This window comes from Triticum dicoccoides, chromosome 5A (genome assembly GCF_002162155.2).
Source record: "Triticum dicoccoides isolate Atlit2015 ecotype Zavitan chromosome 5A, WEW_v2.0, whole genome shotgun sequence".
NCBI lineage: Eukaryota > Viridiplantae > Streptophyta > Magnoliopsida > Poales > Poaceae > Triticum > Triticum dicoccoides.
The window spans coordinates 440,259,136-440,270,132 of NC_041388.1; positions in this window are offsets into that span (position 1 = coordinate 440,259,136).

Consider the following 10,997-nt stretch of genomic DNA (forward strand, 5'->3'; position numbering starts at 1 on the left):
TTTCTCAGTTATATATGGAAGCCTGGGCATGTTTTTTGGTATTTCTTGAGCTCTGCCTTCTCTCTGTACTATGTGTTGTGCTTGGTTTTTTATTCGTCGCATATCTCTGGAGTTTGATGCTATAACGCGAAGCTGGAGTTTCATCTTGGTTGCAGCTATATTTTGCTGTTTCTACAAAATCTTGACATGCTTGCTTCAAGAAACATGGTCGATTAGTAGTGAAGCAAAAGGCAACAGCAATTCCTAGTTTCATATTCAGAGTATTCCTCTGCTAGTTCTAACCATGTTGATCATGGTGTAGTGGTCATTTCCACTTTGCCTCATATAGGGTCTTTCTTCAGCTCTCTTTTCTAGATACTGCTACTCGTCCTCTCTATATCTTCAGCTAATCTATGTAATTCTCTTTGTACTTTCTTTATGAGCTGAATGAATTTGGCACTTCGGTGCCTTTGCTTGTTTAAAAAAATGCATTTTGTGTCAAACTGTCGAGCTTTCGCACACGCTGGCGAGCGGTGAGCTGGGTTGATCCATTAATCTGTTGCAGCATTTCCTATTTTACGAACCTTCCAAAGATTCCCAACCGGTTTTTATCGGTTTTGGGAACCTTCTAGAAGGTTCCTGAACCGAGTTTTCTATTTTATTACCTTTTCATTTCTATTTTTCTGTTTATATTTCTTTTTCATTTTTTATCTTTTCTGTTTATTTATTTTTTGCTTTTCTGTTTCTTTTGTTCGGAAATTTCAAATATTGTTCAATTTTTTTGAAAAAAAGTTCTTGTTTTAAAATTTTGTGCACAATTCCAAAAAATGATTGTGTTTGAAAACAATCTTGTGGTATTCCCAAAGATATCTTATTTTCAAAATTTGTGCACAATTTCAAAAAATATTCTTTTTAATTTCAGAAAAAAATTTGAGGAATTTCAAAAAAATGTTCTTGTTTTCAAATTTGTTCACAATTTCAGAAAAATGTTCATGTTTCAAAAAGTGTTCAGTAATTTCAAAAAAATTGTCCTCGTCTTTTAATTTGTTCACCATTTGAGAGAAAATTTCATGCTTCAAGAATGTTCGCGGTTCCAACATAAAGGGTACAATATTTTTTTGTTCATTTCAGAAAAATGTTCCGTTTTAACTTTTTTGTTCGGAATTTTAAAAAATATTCCTGTTTTCCAATTTTTCATAAATTAAAAACTGTTTGTGATTAAGAAAATATTTGTAAATATCAAAAAATGTTTGCGTTTTTCATAATTTGTTATTTTTTCAGAAAATGTTAAATTTTAGAAAAATTGTTCGGGATTTGGAAATTTTGTCCATGTTTCTCTTTTAAATAGGAATTACAAAAAATCTTCTCCCAATAGAATTGCGGCATTTGAAAATAGCAGACATTTTTCAAGAAAAAAATTCAAAAAATAATTCCAATTCTCGACGCTTCTTTGTGTTCGTATAAAGTTTTGCACCTTGATGTTCGGTTATCACTGGCTGGCTTGGTGGCTAACCGCTTGCTGTCTAGTTTCTTCATTGTCTGAGGTCGTGGGGATCACATCTTGGAACTCTCGATTGTTTTTCAGCGAAACATGTTGGACGGCCCAGTCGGGGCTCGCCCTGCGCGTCGAGCTCCTGTACATTTTGCGTCATATAGGAGGTCCCCCAGTTCAGGGCTTCAAGATAGCAACTAATCAAGGAGTACTAGATGTTGGGGCGCCACCTAGTGGCGCCACCTCAAGCGGGCCTGTGCGCACTTATCTTGTGTCGGTACATTCTGCCGTCATGTTTAGTCCTAATCTCACTCATGTACATCAATAATGGATTTGTGCTATAACATTAGGTGTCTCAGGCACCTGAGACGCTGCAGGCAAGGTACCTTCAAGGAAATTATCTCACGGCAGCAGCTGAGTTCCAATAGCTCCAAACCAAAAGAACCTGAAAGAAGGAACCCCAACTCATCCCCCGTGATATGCACAAAACTCAGAGACAGATTCGTCAGGCTTCTCATGCAACCAAAGCCTACAGTGGGGTGGAAGGCACAACCTACAAATGTTAGATCACGAATGGAGTTTTGACACCCATCAGATAAGAGTGAGCATGGGATTTTGTATTTAGGCTCTTTGTAGAATGGAACACCCTCTGGACACAACAGTCGAAGGGAGAGTCCTTCTATCCCGGGTGCAATGGCAGTCTGGAGGCAACTATCGAGACAAGAATTGGTGTCGCCATCATATGGACCATAGAATTCAAGGTGGAGTGTCTTCACACCGACGCCCGAGTGGCTTCTCAAAATACGACTAACTTTGCTGTTGTAATCTCTTGTCAGTTTACTCTGTCCACGCGCATTTACATTGTACCCACTGTTTCCATACAAAAGCTGAGGTTGGGACGGCACTTCCATGAACTTCGAAACACGCGAGAAACACAAGCAGCACGCGCAGCATCTTCCATTGGCAGAAAGGAGCATATATGAAGCCAGATATCCTGTATGCACAAGTAGAGAAGTTCAAGATTTGAATTGCGGAGGCAAAAAGCCAAAAAGTATCAAGTGCAAGATAAACGTGCGAGATATCACTATTTAAATATGAATGTCATGATTTTTTTTGATAAAATGCAACAAGTCAGCTTCAAATTTCGAAATCATAATGAGAAAGATTACACAAGAAAACCGCACGAGACACTAATCCATGACACGAAACCCTTGCCCTCTGTTTCCTCCATATCCCAACCTTCCTCTAGATCTTCCAGGCATGGGGAAAAAAGAGGAGACACAGGGAAAAGCAATCTGCTTGGCCCAGCCGTCTGCTGTTCCTGAAATTGCTCCTCCTATTAATTTAGCAAGTGGCAGTAAATGAACTAGAAAAAATATCTTTGTGGAGTAATGTGCACAGGCACTCTCTTCGGCTTGCATTCCTCCAATATCCTGCCCCCTCTCGTGGGCCTGCAGTTATGCTATGACACTCGTTGATTGTGGATGCTCCGTGCCGTGGGGATTCACAACTCGTTGATTGTGAATGCTCCTGTATCGCACCGTGGGAAGGTAACTCGTTGATTGTAGATGCTCCTATATTGCACCATGGGGATCGGAACTGGTTGATTGCGGATGCTCCTATATCGCGCCATGGGGATCGGTGGCTCACAAAGTCTTGGTATTGTGACCCCTCGTCAACACCACACATCTGCTTGTGTTTTTGTTGGTGATGGTACTTCTGTGTATACTGGCTTATCTTCGCCTTCCTCTTCGGCACCCATTTTCTTTCTACTACTGTTATTGTATGGTTTTCGGCCTGGTTTCCCTCATCAATGGGGTCAACTTGTTTAGGTTTTCCATCTGGTTTTCCTTGTGAACTCGATCAGCCAACCAAGAGGGTGACACTCTCTTGGTATCTGGCCTCTTTGAGTAATATATATTCAGGTGGGACCCTCACCCCACCCTTTGATTTCTAAAAAAAAAGGTATTATGTATTCTGTTATCAGCATTATATGACGTACCTCTGGAAGGCACTTCTTTATTCTTTTGCCAGTCTGAGAAGCATCGTCTGATGAACCAGTTGATACATCTGCAACACGACATGGCCATGAGACGCCAACAAAGGAAACAGCAACCCAAGAACGAGGACATCAATACAGATCTAGTTATGACCATCGTGCAGCTTTTGTGCGCATTACAAAAACAAACATGTTTCAGTTTGTAAGAAGAAAAGGGATTTTAATCGGCCGTAGCTATTCTTGCAAAACATTGCAGTCTTGGCAATCCAATCCTGTAGAACATGACAGTAGAGCACACGATTCAGTGAGCATGGGCATCTTTGCACTGCCCCTGCCAATTTATTTATTTATTTATTGTATATATCTATATCTATATCTACTAATAAAGCAAGGTGCGTTTTTTCAATTTTTTCATCCGTTCACCCCATATTATTTTTTCTGAATTTTTTTACTATCCGAGGTGGTACTAATTTTCCATCCGTTCGTGGTTGGCCTCACATGATTTTTTGTCGATTTTAACGCCTCGCCTGTGGCCGGCCCATCTAGGTCGTGTCAGGCAGCCCAATAGCAGTCCGAGATGGAAACATACACGAGAATCAAGTATTTCGGACCTACGACCTCCTTGGCTCCTTCAACAACAGGAAGTACCTGTCTAAAATATAGGCAAAAATGATGATTGGCATTCGGCGGTTCACATAGGAAAACTGAAATGGTATTTTCACAATTATTTGCCAAACAATTATGACATCCATGGTACACCACCTTTGCTAAAATGAAGTCTAAGTTGGGTGTTTGCAATGCAAAAAAAAAATAAATTCAAATGCTGTCAGAAGAAAATTAAAGCTCTACATAAATCCCATCACTTGTGTACTACACACAAAAGCATAGCAACAAATGATACATCTAAATAAAAGATGACGGCAGATATTGGATGATTAATCAAAACCAAAGCACGGCTAAGCACCAAAAAAAAATTAAACCCACCTGCAAACTATGATGCCAACAATAATAATTAAGAAAGAGTCAGTAAAACATGACCAATCATGGTGGATGATAAGTACACGACATGTGGACACTGCATTAGCAAGAGGGGGTATATGAGGTACCATACAAATTAAAAGACAAAAAAGAGTTGTGCACGCATGATCAGGCTTTATAGCAGGAGATCCTGGAGCAACTCCAATGCCAAACTGTATACCCCCACACAAAAATAAGAGAAGCATAGCCATTCTGAGATGCTTAATAGAAGAGAAAACTAAGGGGTATATTCCAGAGCAATAGATATGGACATACATAGCGAAGTGTAACAATGGTGGAAGAGGCAAAATGAGCCGGGGATGAAAGAGTGAGGAGAGAGCCGATGCGCTGCCGTCAGCCGGAAACGTTTCAATGACGGTCAAACCCTTTGACCAAACGGAAACGGCACGCAAGGGTATTTCCATAATGGCACATGACGGAAGAGGGGCATAATTGAGCATGTTTTTATTTAGAGGTAAAGATGAGGTCAGACAAAAATTAGGGGGAAAATGGAAATGTCCCAATATGTTATTGTCATGCAAGCTAGCTGCAGCAAGGTGCTACCTATTATCCTTGTTACGTGTTATGATGAAAATATTATATTATTCTCATAAATTGTTTGATCTAAAATTACAAGACAGGTGCTACCAATTTTTTTTAGAAATACGTAATCTCAATATGTTAATTTGAATAGAAGTGGTTCAGCATGGTCATTTGCCATTGAGGGCGAAATCGTCATTTTGCTTACTTTGACAGAAGTGGTTCACACCGACTTGAACGGTTGATGACAAATTGGCAAAGAAACGAGCTTGTAAGCAGCACAAGAGCAACATTGGTTTGTTCGATGGCAAATGAGCAATAGCCGAGATTGCACTACAAGAAATGTGTTAATACATGACGGACTCGGACTGTCACAATTATGCGCATAACCGTCAAGATAGGGCATTCATGACGAATTCTGAATCCGTCATGTATATCGCGTCATAATTTGGCCACCATGCACTCCTTGACGGATTGCCAAATCCGTCATGGATCCATGACGGTTCTTGACCGTCACAGGTTAGTATTAGATAACAGCGTTAACCATGCATTTCACATCAACGTATTACATGGCGGCCAACAAGGATCTGACATGGCGGCCCAATTGTTTCAAAATTTGGCCCAATAATTTTGTTATAGCCTTTGTGGCAAATGGCCCAAATAGAATTCCAGCCCATGAATTAGCCCAAATAGGGTTTCAAACTAAGTTTTTATAGCTCAATATTCTTTCGACCGAATCAGCTGCCAATTAGTTTGGGTCCAATTCGTACTTACAGACCATTAGATTTCCTTAATATTTCTGCACATATCATCGTCAAATAAAAGCAAATTACATAAGGAGCAAAGGCAAAACGGACCGCTAAAAACTAAAATATTACAAAAGGTCATTTGCAACGAAGGCCACAGCCCCCCACTCCATCTCCGCCCATCGCTCGCCGGAGATTCTCCACATCCCGTCTATTCATGATGGATGGCGCGACTCCGGTGTCCTTGGCGCTGCTCGCCGTTTTAGCTCGATTTGGTGCCACTTTAGTACATCAGATGCGCGGAGCTGGATGGGATTACAAGGAGTGGCCGCACCAGTATCCATTGCACTGGGACCTCGAGCGCCAATACCCATTGCCCTGGGATCTCGTCGTCCAAGCAATAGTTCGGCGCGCCCACCAACGAGCCCGCTCGCTCGACATGGTGACACGGGCACAACCTGCATCAAGGGCACCGACGCCTGGATCAGGCCGGTGGGGAGAGAAAGGGGTAGGGGACGCCTGGATCAGGCAGGTGGGGAGAGAAAGGGGTAGGGGAGGCTAGATGTGAGGGATGGGTATGACCGCGTTGTGATCTACCCACAGTTGTCGTGGGCTCATAGATCTCGACGGGATCCGGCTGGGGGTGAGGGCACTGCGGCGATGCAGTGTGCATAGGGGCCCGGTTGTGGGGTAGATGGGCACGGTGGGAGGCGGGGGATGTGGGCAGGACGGCGAGGAGCCAGAAGGGGAGGAGGTGAGTACGGCGGGCTGGCAGCGGGTGGTGCGGCTGGAAAGGGTGCTGGTTCAACGGCGAGATTTGGGGAACCAGAGGAGTCTGGGAGGATTTCTCTGGAAGAGAAGACAACACGTGGGTGGGCTGCAGAACAGACTAGAAAGAGGGGGAGGTTTGCTAGCCGTCGGATCTCAGAGTATCTGACGGTTTGGAATAGCGATCCGTGGGACGGTATGTTCAACCAATCACAGCGCGAGTTTTCCCTCACACTGGATTGCCACATCAGCAGGAGTTGTTATTTCTTCTAACAAAAATAGCAGCATGCCGTGACGGTTTGGACGACGCTAAAAAAACAAAGCAAAGCCGGATCACTTTTTTTTGAGGGAAAGCCATCATGGCGGTTTATATTTCATGTGAAAATAAGGATACATCGTTTGATAGGACGTCCACTAGAAAACCCAGAGGCTCCGACTTCCAAACAATAGTTTGAGAGGACTCCGAATTCCTAGCCAACACATCGGCCGCCATATTGGCTTCTCTAGGACAGTGATTAAAAACAATAAAACTAAAATTACGAGCTAAGAAAGTACATTCTTCATAGATTGCCGCCGCATGTCCGAGGAAGTTCCCGCCGTTCTGCATAACATCAATCACCTCCATGCAGTCCGCTTCGACATAAAGTTTGTTGCAACCCATATCATTAGCAAGTAACAACCCATTTCTCAGAGCCCTTGCTTCTGCCATCGCCGCATCCTCCACAAAGGTAATGTCCCCGCATGAAGCAACTATAAAATTTTCCATGTCATCTCGCAAGATAGCTCCTGTACTCCCAAAGTCGTTGTCCATCTCAAATCCCGTGTCGATGTTCAATTTTATAATTCCCTCAGGTGGCCTCTCCCAGCCGTGCCTCCTGATCTTTGTGTTCTTATTTCTAGCTCTTGTGAAATTTTTAGCTAGAGCTGCAATAGCCTGCGCCGATCTGGACGGGTCTTGTAAAAACTCCTCGTGGGTGTAGCGGCGACACTCCCACCACACATACCATACAGTGGTTGCCACCAGTGCATTGCGTTGGACTCCCGTCACCGTTGCCTGTAGGCTGCTCTTGGACAGAAACATATCAGCTAGTACTGATCCTCCCTCACGTTGTGCAATACATACCTCAGCCACCAATTGTCCTAGACCTAGGATGCGCCACACATCTTGTACTCGTGGGCATAAGAATAGGGCATGTTTAATACTCTCACAATTGATACTACAGATAGGACATTGCGAACTCGTGATCATATGTCTATTTGCTAGAACCCCCAGACAAGGGATGGCTCCAAGTAAGGCTCTCCACACATGAATCTTTATCTTGGCTGGTACACTTAATTTCCAAATGGTACTCCAAATAGGACTAGTACTTGAGGATTGAACTGAGTTTGTCATTCTCAACTTTCGTCCATGTTGGTGTTCCCACTCTTCATGATAAGCTGACCGTACAGAAAAAATACCGTTCTTATTGCAGTGCCAAGAGACAAAATCATTCATCATACCTATAGCCAAAGGTATATTCAGAATACGATGTACATCGACTGGCCAAAATAATTCATTAAGCAGCTGCTCATCCCAAACTCTATTCTCTTCATCTATCAACTCAGAGACACGTGTGATAACAATATTACCCCTCGGGGTCATTACTCCTCGTGTAGGGCTGGTTGGGATCCATGGATCCTCCCATATGTTTATTTGAGAGCCATCCCCTACTCTCCATATATGCCCTCTCTTGAAAGTTTGTATCCCACTCCATAGGCTCTGCCATGTATAAGAACTACCCTTCTTAAGACTACAATTCAGAAGGTCGCCCTCAGGAAAATATTTAGCCTTCAACACTCTCGCACAAAGTGATTCTGGTTCAGACAACAACCTCCAACACTGCTTAGCCAAAAGTGCCATATTAAAATAGTGCAAGTCTCTGAGTCCCATGCCCCCTCTCTCTTTTGGAACACACATCTTCCACCATGCAAACCAATGCATATGTTTTTTATATCATCATCGCCCCACCAATATTTAGACATGGCCGTTGTAATGCTATTGCACACCTGTTTGGGCAATTTAAAAACTGACATAGCATACGACGGGATAGCCTGTATCGCTGCCTTCAGCAAGACCTCCCTACCTCCCACAGATAACAATTTTTCTTTCCATCCCCTTATTCTGCACAGAACTCTGTCAATAAGATGTTGAAAACAATTTGACCTGTCAATTCCCACAATTGGGGGTAGTCCCAAATATTTGTCCGTGATCGCCTCCGCCATAATATTTAGAGTTGTGCACACCTCCACTCGAGTTTCAACAGGGGTACAGGGGCTAAAGAAAATACTTGATTTAGCTTCACTCACCAGTTGTCCCGAGGCAGCACAGTAATCATCCAGTGCTCTCCGAAGACTATTAGCATTTGCTGCATCGGCCCTCATAAGGATAAGAGAGTCATCGGCAAACAGTAGATGTGAAACAGGTGGGGCATCCCGGCAAACCCGAACTCCAAGCAAATTACCCGCCTCCTCTTCATGCATAATCAAGCTAGAAAGGCCTTCATCACAAAGCAAGAATAAGTATGGCGAGAGCGGATCCCCCTGTCTAAGACCCCTGGACGGAACAAAATAGTTAGATAAATCATTATTAACTCGGACTTGGTACCTTACAGATTTTACACACTCCATAATCAATGCCACCCAGTTGGGCCTAAACCCTAGTCTTAGTAAAACCTTCTCCAGAAAACACCATTCGACCCGGTCGTAAGCCTTGTGCATATCAAGTTTCACCGCACAACTACCATATTTACCAACTGTTTTCCTCTTAATTGCATGATATGATTCAAAAGCCACAAGAAAATTATCCGTGATGAGCCGCCTCGGAACAAAGGCGCTTTGGTTTGGTGAAATAATATCTGTCAAGAGAAACTTAAGCCGGCTCGCTAAAAGCCGGATCACTTGTTCTATTAGCTTCTCCTCACCAACGGACAGACCAACCATGGCGGTTTTATTAGATAAAAGAATGTAAGACTGTTGATTCCCATCTAGATGAAGTTAACAAATTATATTCATATTTTTATGAGTAACCATCACATTTAGATACATTAAAACTGAGCGCTTTTCCAGCCATCTCAGACCATTAGCATTCTTGGCCGTCGGATCTACTATTTTAGGAGTTTTTGGCCGTCTAATCAAACAAATGCGCACTACTTCTAGCTACCGGACTGGGAGCTACTCTCGCAACAAAATTGAAGCCCTGTAGTTAATTGGGCCCTCGCTCTTGCATGAAGCCCACCCAACAATCCTTGCTCCACCTTCCTCTTCTCGCGATTGAGCCTCGATCCAATCGAGCACATGTAGTATACGAGAGACTGACGTGGAGTGAGGCGACGCGGTGCGGACCTTGCCAATCGATGCGAGGGAGAAGCGATGCACGCATAGGCAGCTGGTGCAGAAGGAAAAAAGTAGCGTTGTAGGCATTGAGTGGCAATTGAAGTCGATCCGCTGTAATTAAGCCACCAAAGCATCCGTTCCTATTACTCATTTATGATAGGTAATGCGCGCCACTTGCCGGTGGCGATTAATGGATGCGGTTACTATTTCGAAAACCTACACATACTCAAGTTCATCCGCCTATATATATATATATATATATATATATATATATATATATATATATATATATATATATATATATATATATATATATATATATATATATATATAGGGAAAATGCATCCTACTACCAGGTGTAGTTACACCCATTTCTCATATACTAGCATGTGATAGTATATACTCTACATTATTATTTTTAGTATGTTCATATATTATATCTAAGATACTCCAAAGTGAGTTCGATAAAAAATTTGCAAGTGAGACAAAGTTTTATTGTTTTTGTGATATACGTACATATTTGTATGTAAAATGGAGTATGCACAAAATATGATACATACTATCAAAAAAGTAGTATATATACTACCTATACATTCTTATATACTACATACTACGCGTACATACTCTCCGATATAATAGATACTACCTAAAACGCATGAAACAAAAATGGGAGTAACTACACCCGGTAGTAGGAAAAATTCGTCCTATATATATATATATAGGAAAATGGTTGTGTACTTCTGAGAGTACGTATCTCATATACTACCATGTGATACTATATATATTATTTTATTATTTTAAATATGTTCGTATAATATATCTAAGATATTTCAAAGCAAGTTATATAAAAAAATTACATATGAATCCATAGTTTTATTATATTTGTGAAATACGTACATATTTGTATGTAAAAAAGAGCATACTCAAAACATGGTACATACTACTGAAAAATTAGTATATATACTACCTAATCATTGTTATATACTACATACTACACGTACATACACTCGATTTTGATAGATACTACATACAACATACAAAACGTAAGTGGTGGTAACTACCACTGCTTGTAGGAAACATTTGT